This window comes from Oryctolagus cuniculus, unplaced genomic scaffold (assembly GCF_964237555.1).
Source record: "Oryctolagus cuniculus unplaced genomic scaffold, mOryCun1.1 SCAFFOLD_157, whole genome shotgun sequence".
NCBI classification, from domain to species: Eukaryota; Metazoa; Chordata; class Mammalia; order Lagomorpha; family Leporidae; genus Oryctolagus; species Oryctolagus cuniculus.
The window spans coordinates 36,331-53,671 of NW_027208283.1; the positions used below are offsets into that span (position 1 = coordinate 36,331).

The following is a 17,341-nucleotide window of genomic DNA, read 5'->3' on the forward strand; positions in this document are numbered from 1 at the left end:
GTCTATTTCTGAGAGTGGAGTATTGAAGTCCCCCAGTACTATTGTATTGGAATCTAAATCTCCCTTTAAGTCCCTTAACATATCTTTTAAATAGACCGGTGCCCTGTAATTAGGTGCATATACATTTATAATAGTTACATCTTCCTTTTGAATTGAACCCTTAATCATTATATAATGCCCCTCTTTGTCTCTCTTAACAGTTTTTGTATTAAAGTTTATTTTATCTGATATTAATATGGCTACACCTGCTTTTTTTTGGTTTCTGTTGGCATGGAATATCTTTTCCCAACCTTTCATTTCAGTCTGCATGCATCTTTGATAGAGAGATGTGTTTCTTGTAGGCAACAAATAGTTGGGTTGTGTTCTGTGAGCCAGTCAACCAAACGGTGTCTTTTAACTGAAGAATTCAGACCATTAATGTTCAATGTGACTATTGATACTAGTGACTTTGCCCTGCCATTTTCCCGTAAATATTTTCTAGTATATGCTTTGAGCTTCCCATGCTTTTTACTGGTAGGTGTTCTTCCTTTCCCTTCTTTCATATTGATGGCCGTGTTTCTGTGTTTCTGAGTGTAGCACATATTTAAGTAACTTTTGCAGGGAGGGCCGGACGAGTGGCCACAAAGTCTTTCATTTTCTGTTTGCTATGAAAGGTCTTTATTTCACCTTCATTCCCAAATGAAAGCTTAGCAGGATATAGTATTCTGGGCTGGCAATTTTTCTCTCTTAGCACCTGTGCTATGTCTCGCCATTCCCTCCTAGCCTGTAGTGTTTCTGATGAGAAGTCTGCTGTGAGTCTGATTGGAGATCCTCTGAGAGTAATCTGATGTTTCTCTCTTGCACATTTTAGGATCTTTTCTTTATGTTTCACTGTGGTTAGTTTAATTACAACGTGTCGTGGTGAGGATCTCTTTTGGTCATGTTTACTAGGGGTTCTTTGAGCTTCCTGTACTAGGATGTCTGTGTCCTTCTCCAAACCTGGAAAGTTCTCTGCTAGTATCTCACTAAAAAGGCCTTCTAATCCTTTCTCTCTCTCCATGCCTTCAGGAACTCCTAGAACTCAAATGTTGGTTTTTTTAATAGTACCCTGTAGATTCCCAACAATATTTTTTAGATTTCTAATTTCCTCTTCTTTTCTTTGGTTTGACTGTATGTTTTCCTGTGCTCTATCTTCTAAGTCCGATATTCTCTCTTCTGTTTCACTGACTCAGTTTTTAAGGCTCTCTCATGTGCTTGTCATTTGATCTATTGAGCTCTTCATTTCATTTAGATTTCTATTCACTATCACACTTTCCTGTTCTACTACTTTCTGCAATTCATTTTGATTCTTCCTTAAAATTTCATTTTCATGAGAGAGATTTTCAATCCTGTCCAATAAGGATTTCTGTAGTTCAAGGATTTGCTTTTGAAAACTTCTAAATGTTCTTATCATAAATTTTTTGAAATCCGTATCTTGCATTTCTTCTATCTCATCATCTTCATAATCTTGGTTTGGGGTGTTTTGTTTATTTGGAGGCATCATAGTGTCATCGTTGATCTTGTTCCCTCGATTTCTGTGTTTGTTGCTTGGCATTGTTAATTCTTTCATCACTGTGCATTTCTTTTTTTTTAATTTTTTTTATTTTATTTTATACTATGTGTTAAGTGGACTGCCTGCTGTTGGAGGAGCCTTGGAGGCTTGAAATGGGTGTTGCCTGAGAGCTCTGCTTGGTTCTTCCGGGTTACAGGTGTGCAAAGGTGACACCCTCAGGTTATGCGTGGTAAATCTCTCTCTTTTTATTTACTTATTTAATTTATTCAGGGGGTAAATAATACCACACCACACGGCTGTGCAGAATTGATGGTAATTAGCTTCCGATCTCTGGCTTCTACCCAAAGAGTCTGTGCAGGCTCTGTTTCTCCTCTGGACTCCCACTGGGTTGCCTAGGCTACTGAATTGTAGTGACTCAGTTCCTTAGCTCTCCCCTGTTGTTATACAAATCCAGAGAGGTTGCCTGCTCTTTGTCTCTTGCAAACTCTTACAAACTCTTGCAAACTCTTGCAGGCCTTGCAGCCTTGCAGCCTTGCGGAGAGAGAAACCCCCCACCTTTTTTTCCTTCTCTCCTGGAGTCAGTCTGGTGCAATTTCCCGCTCCCCTCTAGATTCTGACCGCGGTTTCCCCGCTAATGTTATTGAGCTCACCTCCCCTTCCAGCGTCGATGTGTGGACTCGGAGCCCTCGGCGTCCCAACTCTCCCCGCTTTTGTCTGTGTGACATCCACTCCCCTTCCTGCACTGGCACGCAGACCCTGCGGCTCCCGCGGCTCGGCTTCCGCATGGTGGGTGACCTTGTTCTCCCAGTAGGTCCTCCGAATCACAGCCACTAGATCCAGAAGAGTTTCCTCTGCAATTTTTTCCTGATCCTTTTTCTGAGGCTTCCGTAACTCCACTTTTATTAAACTAAATTTTCCCGGACTATCGGTGCGCGCCCTCACTATTCCGCCATCTTGGCTCTGCCCCCCGCAACATCTGGATCGTGATAATTTTTCGGTGCTGGAGTTCAACCAGTCATCTGGGGATACTGGATTATTTGAATAAAAATTGGAGAATAGTAACATGACTTGAAGCACTGTTTCTTTCTCTCAAATGTCTTCTCTCACAGTGGCATTCTAGGGAAAAACCTCCAGTGATCATGCATTATAATATCACAGCTAAACTTACATATTATTTTTCCAAACAGGTGTTGTGAGATTGATTACAAGATGGAAACACTTATCCAGAACACAGGAAGGGTCTAGGGCTCACAAATGGACCCCACACCAGGGACTTGTGCCTTCACCTAGTACTGTTTAAGGAATGTATTCTTCAGGTGTCCATGGGGCTGTGGGCATGAGGTGCAGGAAAGAGTTGAGACAGGATGCAGGCTCACATACAAAAACTGAGATGTCATAAGGACCATGGGAGATGGTGCCCATCAGTAACCATGAGTGAAAGGAAGGGAAAGGTCAGGCAGGCTCAGAAGAGTGCAGGCTTTGTGGTGCAAGTGTATGCTTGGAAGGAGCTGGGGACAGAGCAGGGAGGGAGGGGAAGAATAGCAGCCTCAGTGCAGACTCGTGTGTGCACAAGGGCAGCATGGGTGCTGTCCTAGAGTGAGACCAGGTTGACCTTGACCTCACTCACTGATGCACATGGTTACTCTTAGTACCAGAACATCTGCACCAAAATTACCATGGACTTCTCATTGCAGTTCAGTGTGACCCAAAACAAGCAAATAAAAAAGAGATGTTGACACAGAAATTGGATGCAAGGACTTCACATGAGATAAAGATAAAAAAGTTAATGCAAGGTTCTGGAGTAAGGGGGTTCTATTCAATGTGTGAAGGAAATGATGAGTTCATTCTTCATCTCTGTGTCTTCTTCTGGAATAGATATAGATGAGTGTAGGAACCTCGTGGCAGATACCACATACTTCTTCTCGAGGATCACAGAGTCTTTTGAACTGCAGGTCTCTTTTGATGGTCTTGACAGACACGGGAGTCTCGGCGGTCCCCGGGTTCTTGGCGGTCTTCAGTGCTAGTGTTCTCAAGTTCTGTCAGTAATAGGGGTCTCTGTTAATGGAGTCTGGGCAGAATCAGCGGTTTCAGCGGACAAACTAGGATACAATGAGAGGGTCCGGCAATGAACACAGGGTTCAAAGAAAAGCAGGGACTGTTCCAGCTGAGCTGAGAGGGTCTCATATGGACTACATCACAGCCAGCAGCAGGAAGAGCACCCAGCCACTGGAAGGAACAGACACAGCAAGTGTGGTCACAAACACGATTTGAGACCCTTTCTCCTTTGTCCGAGTCTTTGTGCTCCTGACCTTGTCAAACACATCTGAACACAGCTTTAGCTGGGTCTCCAGGTTCTCAACGTTTCTCTACTAAGCAGTGTCAAATGCTGTCCTCATAACTGGATTTACACATTTGACCCAGGGTGACTTCCCTTAAGACTCTCCAAATTTGGACAAGGCTATTCCAAAGACATACGTTGGAATACATAGTCTTTTTAGGAGGAACTTTACTTAGATTCATTTGACTGCAAATATTTGTTCTATTTTAATTTATTTGTGTGCAGCATTTTTATTAATTTTTAAAACATTTGTACCCTGTGGGGTATACACATTAACTCTGCATTCACAGAGTGTACTTGGATCCAATCAGCATTCAGCCTCTGTAGTAGCCCACACACTTCCTCCACTGTGCAGTACATTCTCTGTTTCTCAGTCTTTCTATAGGAAATGCCAGATGTTCAGATCTATGTTTGCCCTACTGTGGTGGGGACACATGGGCACTCAAAGTAAAAAATATGTGTGAGATCTTCTACCCAGAATCAGGCCAAAAAAAGCAATAATCTGATTTCTGCCACATAAATAAATTTTAAATTTAGTTGGTATAAAGAGATGGGAAGGTCATTATATAATGATGAAGGGTTTATTTCCCAGTAAGAGATTTAATTCCACAGTGAGAGAGGGGAGGAAAAGAGACAGAGATATTCAATCTTCTGTTCACTTCCCTGAAGGCAACAATGAGCAGGTCTGAGCCAGTCTGAAGCCTGATGCCAGGAGCTTCTTCCAGGTCTCCCACGTGAGTACATGGACCCAGACACTTGGGCCATCTTCTGCTCTGTTCCCAGGCCATTAGCAAGGAGCTGTATCTGGAGTGGAGCATCCAGGACGTGAACTGGCATCCATATGGGATGCTGGCATCATAGGCAGTGGCTGTATCCACTATGCCACCACATTAGCCCTTTGAATAATGAGTTAATAAAAAAGCAGAAGGGGCCGGCACCGCGGCTCACTAGGCTAATCCTCTGCCTTGCGGCACCGGCACACTGGGTTCTTCTAGTTCTGGTCGGGGCACCGGATTCTGTCCTGGTTGCCCCTCTTCCAGGCCAGCTCTCTGCTGTGGCCAGGGAGTGCAGTGGAGGATGGCCCAAGTGCTTGGGCCCTGCACCCATGGGAGACCAGGATAAGTACCTGGCTCCTGCCATCGGATCAACTCGATGCGCTGGCTGTAGTGCGCCGGCCGTGGTGGCCATTGGAGAGTGAACCAATGGCAAAAGGAAGACCTTCTCTCTCTCTCTCACTGTCCACTCTGCCTGTCAAAAAAAAAAAAAGCAGAAGGAAGCAATTTGGGAGCACTCACACTTACATTTCAAGTGTAAATATGTTGATGACCTCTTTGGACAACAATTGACTGCTGGAAAGTGAGCAAACAGATACATTTCTACTTGATTTGTTTGCATTTAAGTTTGTACTTGGATTAATATCAGGACATTTCTCTCTGATTTGGAGCCGTGTTTACTGCCTCCTGATCAAGAGAATCAGAGCTGAAGAGTTCAGGGGACAAATAAGGGATCCTCCCTATGTGGAGGTGGGACCCTTCACAGGTGGAGAGAGAGAAGGTGTTAGGCCAGGATCATGAACAGGGCTGGGCCCACTGTAGAGAGGAGGGGAGACAAGGTGAGAGCTCGGCCACAGACCTTTGAGTCTGCCCTGCTTGGGCTGTGGGAGCAGGCCCCTCTCAGGAGGATGGGGACTGTCTGGGCAGACCCTGGACAGCCAGGAAAGACCCCACTGTCCAGAGCCTCATTCCTTAGGTCACTCGTGGATTTTGTGATTCTTTTTACTTGTGGTGGTATCATTCAGTTTCTTCCCTTTCACGAGGTTTACACAAAAGAACTGCGAACTGTAATGACCTAAATATTTGCAATAATTTACTATTTTAGGTGGTAGTTTAGATTTTTTGTATCATAATATATATAAGTAATTAGATACGTTATATGTTATAATACATGAATATATGGAGTTTCTACATAATATTATACAAACAATGCATATACATTATACAGAATTATTATATCAATATAATTTTATAGAAATATGGTCTGTGTAATAATACATATTTCCATGACCTGCCATAACTAATTTGTAATACTGATTACCATTGTGTTAGCTTTTCACTGTGCATATATTTCTTCTAAAGGAATTACCAAAACAATTTATATTGAAGTGTCTCCTTGCCATGAGTGATGAGTTTTCATCTTTCACACAGCAGATACAGAGTAGTAAGGAAGTAAGGAAGGGTTGTGAGCATAGCTGCCTGCCTTACCTTGCAGTGTTGAGCCTGTGGAAAGGGGCACCCAGCCACTGCTCTCTGCCACACAGCAGGTTTGGCTGCCTATAACTCTTGTTTTTTCCTTAAAGATTTCATTTAATATTTTATTCGAGAGATAGAGTTACAGACAGAGAGAAAGGTCCTCCATCCATCCGCTGGCCCACTCCCCAAATGGCCACAAAGGCTAGAGCTACGCCAATCTGAAGCCAGGATCAGGAGTTTCCTCCGGGTCTCCCACAGGGGTGCAGGGGCCCAAGGACTTGAGCCATCTTAAGAATGCTTTCCCAGGCCATAGGAGAGAGCTGGATCAGAAGTGAAGCAGCTGGGACTCGAACTGGTGCCCATTTGAGATGCCAGCACCGTAGGTGGGGGATTAACCTACTGTGCCACAGCACTGGTCCCACCTCTCACTCTTACTGATCAGAAAATGGAGACCACAGCATTACCAGCAGGAATGAAATTCCTTTCTCTGGGCCAGATCTTTGCCGTAGCTGTGTACACAAGAGCAGCTGAGGGTGCATGCTGGGACCTGGGTGAATGGGATTGGTTTCTTACAAAAGAGGGCCTTACAGAGACCTTGTCCTTGTCCCTCCACCATGTGAACACATACTGAGAAGACGCCCATTAGGAAGCAGGAAACAGGCCCTCACTAGACGGTGGTCTGTTGGCTCTCTCATTATGGACTACCCAGTGCCCAGAACTGTGCTGTTCAAAAACTCCCTACCCCATGGCATTTTGCTATATCCTCCGAGATGACCTATGACAAAAGTCACATGGGGTCTCATGCACCATGGTCTAAGGAAGCCCAAGTATCTCACGGAGGGACCCCCGTGGGGAATAGCTGAGGCCACTTGCAATTGTGGACTAGAAAACATTGACACACCTGTTTTCTGGGGGCAAAAAATGCCTATTTGTAATGTTCGGGACATGTTTCTGGCTGCAATTCTTCCAGCTACAGATGTTCACAACCAATTGCCAGCCATATAAGTGAACTGTCATGACACTGATTTGTTTCCCACGTTCTTGCAGATCCGTTCCTTCTGATGCTGTATGGAGTCAGGTAAAGATGTGCAATTTTAAGTCACTAAGTTTGGTGGTGTTTTCATACACAGTGGTAGGTGAACACTGCATATTTCTCTCAGGGATAACAGCTGGACTTGTGCATATTCTGTGTGTAGTTTTGTTTCTCCATAATATTGATGAGGTAGAATGAAATCTTCTCATGTTATTTCTGAAACAAATATCACAGCATGGTTAGGTGATGCATAACACTGTTGTATTGGAAACCTTGTCCTATGATCTTGAAGTTTCTTAATGAGTACTGGGTTGTTGAATGGGAAAGGAGAAAAAAAGCCCAGGGAAGTACATAGTACTGTTGAAATCTGTTGCACTCCAGTTATGATTGTCAATAGAGTTCAGAAAACCAAAAAACACTAACAGCAAAGAGAGAGGAAAGGGAGTCTCTGTTGAAGGGGTTCTCTAAGCCCTCATGTTACTACAGCACTATAGAAATAGCAAAGTTATGTAGTCATCTTATGTGTCCCTAGTGGGTGAATGCATAAAGGAAATGGGCAGCACGTGCACAGTAGAGCACTGCTCAGCCTTGAAAAGGTTAATCCTGTCTGTCATGGCAACTTTAATGGGACTGGATGACATCATGCTAAATACATAAGTAAAACAAATCAGATTCATGAAGACAAAGACTGCAAGATCTCACTCATATGGGAAATGTAAAAAAGTTGATCCTACAAGTAGAAGGTAGGATGGTGGAGTGAGGAGTAAGGGTATCAGACAGGTTGGACAAAGGGGCTAAAGTCACAGTTAGACAGGAGGGATGTTTCATGCTCTTCTATTGCACAGGGGTTTTACTATAGTCTGTAAAAACACAATGCATATGTGAAAATCTGTGGATTTTGCATGGTTCCTTGCTAAGAAATGAGAAATACTTGAGTTGATGGATAAGCTATTTACCCTGAATTGATCTTTACACTAGGTGTGCATGTGACAGAACTTTAAACTGTGGAAGATAAACCTACACAATTATTATGTGTCAACTAAAAGAACAGAGATTCTTGCATTAAAATATCAAGCAGACGTTTTTCAATATAGAAAGCAAGAATTATTTCAGTATTGAAATGGGGTCAAGATTTTGCTATAGGGGAGAGGTTGGATTCAATTGTCATGAAGCAGAAGGCAGGAGATTTAAACTGCTGCAGTAGACACATGCAGAAGAATGTGGTACGCCGGCCGCAGCAGCCATTGGATGTGAACCAACAGTAAAGGAAGACCATTCTCTCTGTCTCTCTCTCTCTCTTACTGTCTACTCTGCCTGTCAAAAAAAAAAAGGAAAAAAAAGAAAAAGAACGAAGAATAAAGAAACAATGTACAGAATGAGAAAAATATATTTGTAAGGGGCTACAAACCAGAAACCATAAAGACAAAACTCAGTAGCATAAATAACATATAAATAATTCAAAGAAAAAGGGTAGAAGATGTAATAATTTTTCAAAAGGAAAAGGAAACATATGAACAGCTATAAAATACATGAGAAAATTCAACTTCACCAATCATCAGGGAGATGCAAATGAAAACCACAATGAGATTTCGGTTCACTCCAGTTTTACTGGTTGTTATCAAATGATAACAAGTGCTGGCAAGAACATGAAGAAAAGGGAACCCTAGCACATGGTTGGTGGGAGTGCAAATTAGTATAGTCACTCTATAAAATGGTAGGTAGGTTCCTAAAATTCTAAAAATAGAACTGCCATGTGACCAAGCAATACCAAAAAGAAAATGAAATCATTCTGTCATAGACAACTGTACTCCCCATAGCCAAGAAATGGAATAAAATCTAAATGTCCATCAATTGACAAATGAAAAAAGAAAAATGTGATACATATACACAAGGGATCACTTGCAACAACAAGATGGAACTGGAGATCATTAAGGGCAGAGAAATAAGCCAGGCCTCATGAAGACACATTGGTCTATTATAGTTCCATAGATCCAGAAAGACAAATACTGCATGATATAACTCTTATGTGGATTTCCTGTAAGTTGAGAGGGGAATGGTGGTTACCAGAGGTGGGGAGGGGTGAGTCAAGATTGATCAGTGAGTACCGAGTTACTGTTTTATAGCAGAAAGAAGTTCTGGTGTTCTTCACTATAGATAATGAAAATTCATTGCACACACATTTTTAAAAACCAGGAAAAAAGATTTTGAATGTTTCTCCATAAATAAATGAGAAGAAAATTGGAAATTAATGCTATGCAGATCACCCAGAATTGCTCATTTCATAGGTATACATGTAACAAAATATCACATCGTGCCACACAAAGTTGGTCAATCACTTGTGTCCAATTAAAAAGTAAATAAAAATAATGTCAGGCACTTTAGCAAAAAAAGTTGAACAGGCACTGTTTTTTAAAATGGGAAGAGTAATTTATTAGACTATGGCAGTATGGTTCAAGATTGCAATAGAGGGAGAGGTTGGATTCAAACATTGTGAAGCCAAAGGCAAGAGGGCTTTTATTTGCCCAAGTGAGCTGCTGTAAAAATCAGTAGAATATGTTAGAGGGGAGGTGGATCGATGTGACTAGGCCATCTGAGCTTGAATTGGGTACCTACTGAGGTTCTATGTCTAATGGCCCACAATGACAAGGGTTCTATGTCCATGGGCAACTAGGTGTCAAGGGGAAGAATCCATGTCTGACTTGTTCTTCATTTCCTTATCCTACCTCATAAGAAGTTTCTCTGAGGTGGTATAGGACTTGGGGTTCTTCAGCAAATGTACAGCCTAGGGGCACCTCACAAATGAGATTTTTTGACATATCTGAGGTTGAGCAAGTTTTCCTCTTTGTTTGGAGACCCTCAGAATCCTCAAAAACATCTTTTTCTCAAGATTTTACAAGTATCATTGCCCAAGGATAATGATACTAGCAATAGCAAACATGATGTATAGAGAGAGCACCCCTCATTGGCTACTTTCCCGTTAATCGACACTTACTGCTCTGCACAGCTGCTTGAATTCTGTTCCCGCCTCCTGTGTGGCAATCTCACTCCTCTCTGAGGGAGCCAGGTCCTGACAATGCCTGGGCCTTGCCTTATATCATCATCACAACCTAAATGTTTGCTCTACTACTCTTAATCTATTCACTTTTTCGGTATTTGTTACATTTCAGCTTAAGGCTCATCACAACTCTTTCGTTGCCACACTCTTCCCTGATCCTGAAATCCTCTGGATTTGTGAAGTCATGTGGATGGGTTATATTTTCACACACCTAATTCCTTAATGATTCTAATAAATGTAAGCATAAGGGTGCATTATCATGAACTGGATCCATGGACTGATTTGCATCTCTAGGTTTCTTTTTCCTTCTGTGAGTTTGCCAGCAATAAAGTAATTTTACATAAGTATTTCAGGTTGGATAAAATTAATTAATTTAATGAAAATAGATTTATTTGGTGCTTCTATATGTTCATCAGTTAGCTAGGTTCCAGGATACAAATGTGAGCAAAATACAAGGTTTACATTCTAGTGTAGAGAGACAAATTTCATATAAAGTTAAGTAACAAAAGTGTATAGAATGGTAGACGAATTGAAATCTATTGAAAAACTTGTTGGGTTGTAAGTATGTTGCAAGAGAATACAGGAAAATCAAGTCTCACCTCAGTGACAAGATGGAATTTTACCAGAGGTTCTAGGTGCTGGAGGAGCAATCCAGGTGGACCCTGAGTTCACTGCAGATGCATGAAGAAAGTGTCAGTCTACCCCAGTGGACAGATTAGAGATAATATAAAGAATTAGATCAAGGTCACCAACACTTCAAGTCAGTGGCAGTTCTAGGAATTCAAACAAGACTTGCTGGTCATCACATCCCAAATCCTGCATTTAAATTCCACTACCAACTACACAATGGTGAAGAACTGGTGCATATCTAGGCCTGACTCACTGATGGATTGCATCTTCCCTGGGGTCTGTTTTTCAGTCATAGAGGGTCTCCCTAGGGTACCTGGACTCCTGTGTGGACCTACCCAGAAATGCATCCTCAGACTGGGGCTCTAACCCATCTCAAAATCAGAGTCAACTCCATTATTATCCCGAACTGGAATGTTCTCTTTTCTGGATGTCTTGCCGCTGTTTCATGACAATGTTGTTCTCACCTATGTCTGGGTCTGTTGGATTGTTTGCACCAAGAATGGTGAATAATGTAGTTTCATTCTCTGCAAATGTAGTCTCTCTCTCTGGCCTTCTTGGGGCAAACAACTAGTGTTTCTGCATTAAAAATTGCCATGGCTTAAACTTACATATTTCTCTTCCTTTGTCAGATTTCAAAGTGAAAACTCTATTGCAGAGTAAGTATAAATGGTCTAGGGCTCACAGCTGGACTCCTCACCAGGGCCATGTAGCCTTGACCTATTCCTGTTTATGGGTGATGTATGCCAGGTGTCCATATGTCAGAGGGTATCTGGTGGAGGAAAGAGCTGGGACAGGAGGAAGACTCACATAACAACAGCTAAGGTGTCCAAGGGCCCATTGGAGACTGTGCAAGTCAGTAAACATGTCTTCATGGAAGGCAAAGGAAGACAGGTTCTGGAAGAATGGGATCTTTGTGGTGCATGTGTTGTGGTGGGCAGGAGTTGGAGGCAGAGCAGCAGGGGGAGCTATGACTGCCCCAGCACAGACTCAGTGTGTGTAAGAGGGCAGCGTGGTTGCTGTCCTAGAGTCAGACCTGGTTTACTTTGACTTCAGTCACTGATGCACATGATTACTTTGGGTATCAGAGCATCAGCACCCTGCCGCACCATGAACTCCACATGCCTTGCAGACCTGCATTCACCCTCTCACAGTTCCTGGGCGCCCCTTCGCACCTGTACTTTACATATACATTAGAGTCACAGCAGCTTTAAGTTATCTCGGGAGACCAATGTGGTGCATAAAATTTCCAGACCTGGAGAGATGATACTGAAAATGAGTCCACTGGGCCAGCGCTGCAGCATAGTAGGTTAAACCTCAGCATGTGTTGCCGGCATCCCAAATGGGCATCAGTTTAAGTCCCAGCTGCTCCACTTCTGGTGCAGCTCTCTGCTAATGGCCTGGGAAAGCACTGGAAGATGGTCCCAATGCTTGATCCCCTGAATCCCTATGGGAGACCTGGAAGAAGGTCTGGGATCAGCCCAGCTCCAGCTGGATATTTGGGGAGTGAGCCAGAGGATGGAAAACCTCTCTCTCTGTCTCTCCCTCTCTCTGTCTGTAAATATACCTCTGAAATAAATAAATAAATCTTTAAAAAATAAGTTCATCTCAGCGTGTTTTCCTCTACTAGTTATTCTCCTTCACAGGTGTTTGTGAGCAACCCTGTTCCATGTGAACTAAAGTGATTTCAATGGATCTTTTATAACCCTAGATTAGGAGATGTCTAAGAGGAATCTCTGTCTAATAAACCAGTGCTGTGAGTATGAGAAGGGTGATCTTTCTTGGGTTGTAAATATGTTATTACCATAAACTAAAAGCTGACACTTAAGCTTTGCCTAACACATGATAAACTTTTTTTAAAAATTGAGAATCTCATCTAAATGTAGGTGTATTTTACCAACAATGGAAGTACATGGATAAACCAAAAGCATGACTTGAAGTTTGTATGAAGTATGTGTTCATTCTTGAAATTGCTAGAATTTGGAGTTACTTTCTTTTTTTCCTTTTAAATAATTTGTCTTCAGATCGTGGTATTTCCATATTAGCATGATGTAAGACACATGGCAAACATCAATGTGACAGCAACACAGAGGATTTGTTGCAAGAATGTTATTTGAGACAAGATACAGAAAATACATGCACCTCCCAAGGGTTACAAGCAATCATGAAGTCATTTTTGATTTCTGGAATCTTGGAAGCAGCACAAGCTGTACATGGTACCATTCTCATTGCAGGTGCCATTGATGTGGTCTTGAGGAAAACAGGATCTTCTGCAATGGCAGACCAACCCCCTCTGTTGACCTAGGGTAAAGAGAGAGTACCAGGAAATGGATACTGTGATCAAAGAGAAACTGAAAAAAGATACAAACCGGGTGGGATGGTGTCACGTGTCATTACAGCCAGCAGCATCAACAAGCATTATCAACACAAGCAATATACATAGCAAGTGCTGGTCACACAAGGATGTGTGATTTATTCTCATTTGTCTTCATTTCTTTGTGCTCCTGACCTCATCAAACACACCTGAACACAGCCTTAGCTGTGTCATCAGTTTCTAAAAGCTTCTCTAGTTGACAGTATAAAATGCTCTCCTTATGACTGCATTTACCCATTAGATCCATGACAAACTCACCTGCATGATTTCTCATTGTAAAGCAAGATATTTCCCGGATGTATCTTTTAGTAAAAGTTTGTGCAGAGGACATCTCCTAGACTCATCTGACATTCACCGTTTTTCTACTGTTCATTTTTATATTGAAAATGTTTTTGATTAATATGCAATACATTTCCACCACTTTAGGGTTTAGCACAGTGGTTCAACAAATGGCCAGAATGCACTCTGATAACATCAGGCAATCAGCTTCTCCAACTTCCCACATTTTCTTCATGTGTGGAACCCACAATCTTATCTCCTCCATTATTAGGATAAAATAGATTATAGGATATAGTAGTTTATTATGATCTCAGGCTGCTACACTGTACTGTGGAATACCGGAAATGATTACCTCTGTTTAACTGTATTTTAGTACCATGTTTGAAAAAAAATCAAGGCTATGAGAAGCTAAGTAAATTCAGCAAAGTGACCTAGACCATCCAGGACTGAATTCTAGAGCCTTCCTCCAACCCTTCCTCTTTAGTTTCTGTAGTCCTACCATGTTGGAGTCTCTTACCTGAATCCTGAAGAGCAGATGTTTCATTCCCTGCAAACGAGATGGCCATGACCTGGTCCCCTGCCTCTGACCACTCCTGGTCTGGAACCTCCTCATCTGTTGGTGGCACAGGCTCAGCCTTGGCCTGCAGTGCCACCAAGGAGAATGGCAGTGAGGAGGGTGAAGGGCCTCATGTCTGGGAGCCAGCTGGAGGCAGGAAGAGCAGGATTCTGAGTGTGCTGTGAGTGAGGAGGAGACTTTATACACAGTTCTAGGAGCAGGCTCTGTGACAAAGGCTGCAGTGAGAGATGGGGTGGATTTGGTAGGTAGGTGAGGGCTGCTGTTGCATTCAAGGTGCCTTTGACATTCCTCTGTTCTCACAGCTTCAATCATAGAAGGAGCCTGTGTGTTTACTATCAGTCCTTGCTTCAGGCTTCAGGCTCTTAGTCAATATATGTTCCCCTTCTGTCATCTGCTTGAATATTTACTGCTGAATAATAAAAATAAAAATAAAAGAATGAATGGTTCCATTTATAGAGTTCTGCTAACAGGTCTTATCTTCCAAACATGAACCCTACTACTTACTCACTGGAGGGCTAGACACTCAGGCCAGACCTGGACCCTAAAGGAGATGGGAGTGCCTTCATTAACATGTTTCAGGGCATTGCCCACCTCATGAAGGAGGCTGAGGATATGGTGTTGTACCTGCTATTGTTGCCAGTGTGAGGAGGAAGAATGATCTCACCCTGATTGAGATGTCACTAGCTGAATAGGACTCTGAGCAGAGGGATGGCCAGATTGAACAAAAGACAATCGACTTCAAGTGAACAATGTGAGCACATCAGTCCAGAGGCACACCTCCACTTTCAGAATTAGCAAAACAGCTGACATATGTGCCTTGAGCCATTTTTCTGAGATCTTTGATTTTATTATTAATTTTTGAAAATTTTAAACAAACTTACGAGGACAGAAACTGAAAAATCAGAAGAGGATGAGCTCCCAACTCTGCTCTCAGCCCTCAGTTCTGGTGCCAATCAAACCACTACTAACAGTTATGCAGTATCCAGCACTTATTTTCCCTTCAATCAACGTTATGAATACTTTGTACATTAAAACATACACAGTTCTACATTAATTTTAGTAAGTTTAAACCATTCCAGTGCTTGTATAAACTATCACCCAACTACTTTTCTATTAATAAAATATCACTCAGTTATTACAATTTGGTTATTCTTGTACTTTTCAAATAATAAAATACTTTCCTGTAAGTGATGAAATTCATAGATAAATTTAGAAATAGAATTTCAGGGTCAAACAACATAGGCTATATATTTGGAGATACTTTCACATTTCCTTCCATAGAAGTTGTCCCAATATGGCTTTTAAAAATATAGTTCTTTGTCCTCCTGCTTCCATGAGCAGTGGAATGTTCTTTAGAAAGCTTTGTCATTACTCAATTCCATCATCTCTTCTTCCTGCCTTGTTCGGGGAAAAAGAGCAGTTCTTTGCTCAAAATAATGGATGTCCCAGACCTTCTTGCACTTGAGGATGTATAAGAGAGTTCTGACTAGTAAAACATAACTCCTAAGAAAATATCTCAGAAGCTGGAGCTGTGGTGCAGCAGGTTAAAGCCCCTACCTGTGCATCGGCATCACACATGGGTGCTAGTTTGAGTCCCGGCTGCTCCACTTCTTATCCAGGTGTCAGCTGCAGCCTGGGAAGGCAGTAGAAGATGGGCAAGTCCTCAGGCCCGTGCATCTGCATGGGAGACCTGGAAGATGCTCCTGGCTGTTCTAATCCTGGCTGCCCCTTTTCTGATCCAGCTCTCTGCTATGGCCTGGGAAAGCAGTGCAAGATGGCCCAGGTTCTTGGGCCCCTGCACCCATGTGGGAGACCCGAAAGAAGCTCCTGGCTTCAGGCTTCAGACTTCAGATTGGTGCAGCTCCGGCTGTTGCGGCCAACTGGGGAGTGAACCAGTGGATGGAGGACCTCTCTCTCTGTCTCTACCCCTGTCTGTAACTCTGTCTTTCAAATAAATAAGATAACGTTTTTAAAAAAGGAATGGACGAAAGACCTGAATAGGCATTTTTCAAAGGATAAAATTCAAATGGCCAACAGATACATGAAAAAATCCTCAAGATTACTAGCCATATAGGAAATGCAAGTGAAACCCCAATGATGTTTCACCTCATCCCAATTAGAATGGCTATCATCCCCAAATTAAAAAAAAAACAAAAAAAACAATAAATGGTCACAAGAATGTGGGAAAAAATGTACCCTAATAAACTAATGGTGACAACATAAACTAGTACAACCATCATAAAAAGTTGGAGAGAGAGAGAGAGAGAGAGAGAGAGATTTTCCATCCTTGTTGGATCCCTAAATTGTTGCATCTAGCAGAGCTGGGTCAGACCAAAGCCAGAACTCTGGAACTCCATCTAGGTCTCCCATGCCAGGGGTCACAGCATCTGGGCCATCTTCTGATGTCTTGGCAGGTACAATAGCTCAGAGGTGGATGAGCAGTGGAGTAGCCAGGATCTCCATTTTGTGCCCATAGGAGATGCTATTGTTGCAAAGAGTGGCTTTTAACTTGGAAGAGATATTTTGAAATATGGACTCATTTTGTTTCTTCACAAGCTCTTTCACTGTGATTTTGTCTTGCTAATTGTTTTCTCCCTTTTCTCTCACTCTACTTCTCACTCAAATACACAAGTGTACATTTCCATTATCAGTGAAAGTATTTTCTACTGTTTCTATAATGTAAATATTGCCATAAAAGATACAAATTGGAAAGACAGAGATATGCTTTGGATTCTTGTTTTATGCGATGAGACTCTAGCATCTCTATAGTCCATATGAGGATTTTTAAAAATGCTTTCTAAAGTACAATCTCTTTATTCTTTGAAACTTTCCCTTCATGTCTAAAATTAATGATACCATTAAATTTTCATTTTTAAAAGTTGGAGAAAAGAATACCAAAATCTTTGAAAGAAATGGACAGTGTTATAATAAAGGCGTTTACAAATATTGAAAGTAGTCAGGGGCAAAAATATTGCATTTGAAGAAGCAGCAGCACATTCTACAATTAACTTTAATTGTAGCGAAGCCAGAAACTATATGAAGACATTCTGTCCATGCTAGAAAGAAATCACAGCCATGTAAAATTCTATCCCCAAAGAAGATATCTTTGAATATAAGACCTAAAGAGTTAAGTTTAATTGGGAGTGACCTACAGTCACTCACAATAAAATAAATGAATAAGGGGGAAAAAAAAGGGAATTTCTAAAGCACGCAGTCAAGCAGAAGGGTAAGTCAGAGACCCCTAGTGGAGTTCTCCAATGCAAATTGAATGGAAAGGG

The 17,341-nt window shown here is 41.9% G+C and overlaps 1 pseudogene; it reads right to left on the reverse strand.

Annotated features, from left to right (window-relative positions):
* Positions 1–13,003: 13,003 nt before the first annotated feature.
* On the reverse strand, positions 13,004–14,176 carry LOC108176320 (defensin-6-like; annotated as a pseudogene).
* Between the last annotated feature and the right edge of the window lie 3,165 nt (positions 14,177–17,341).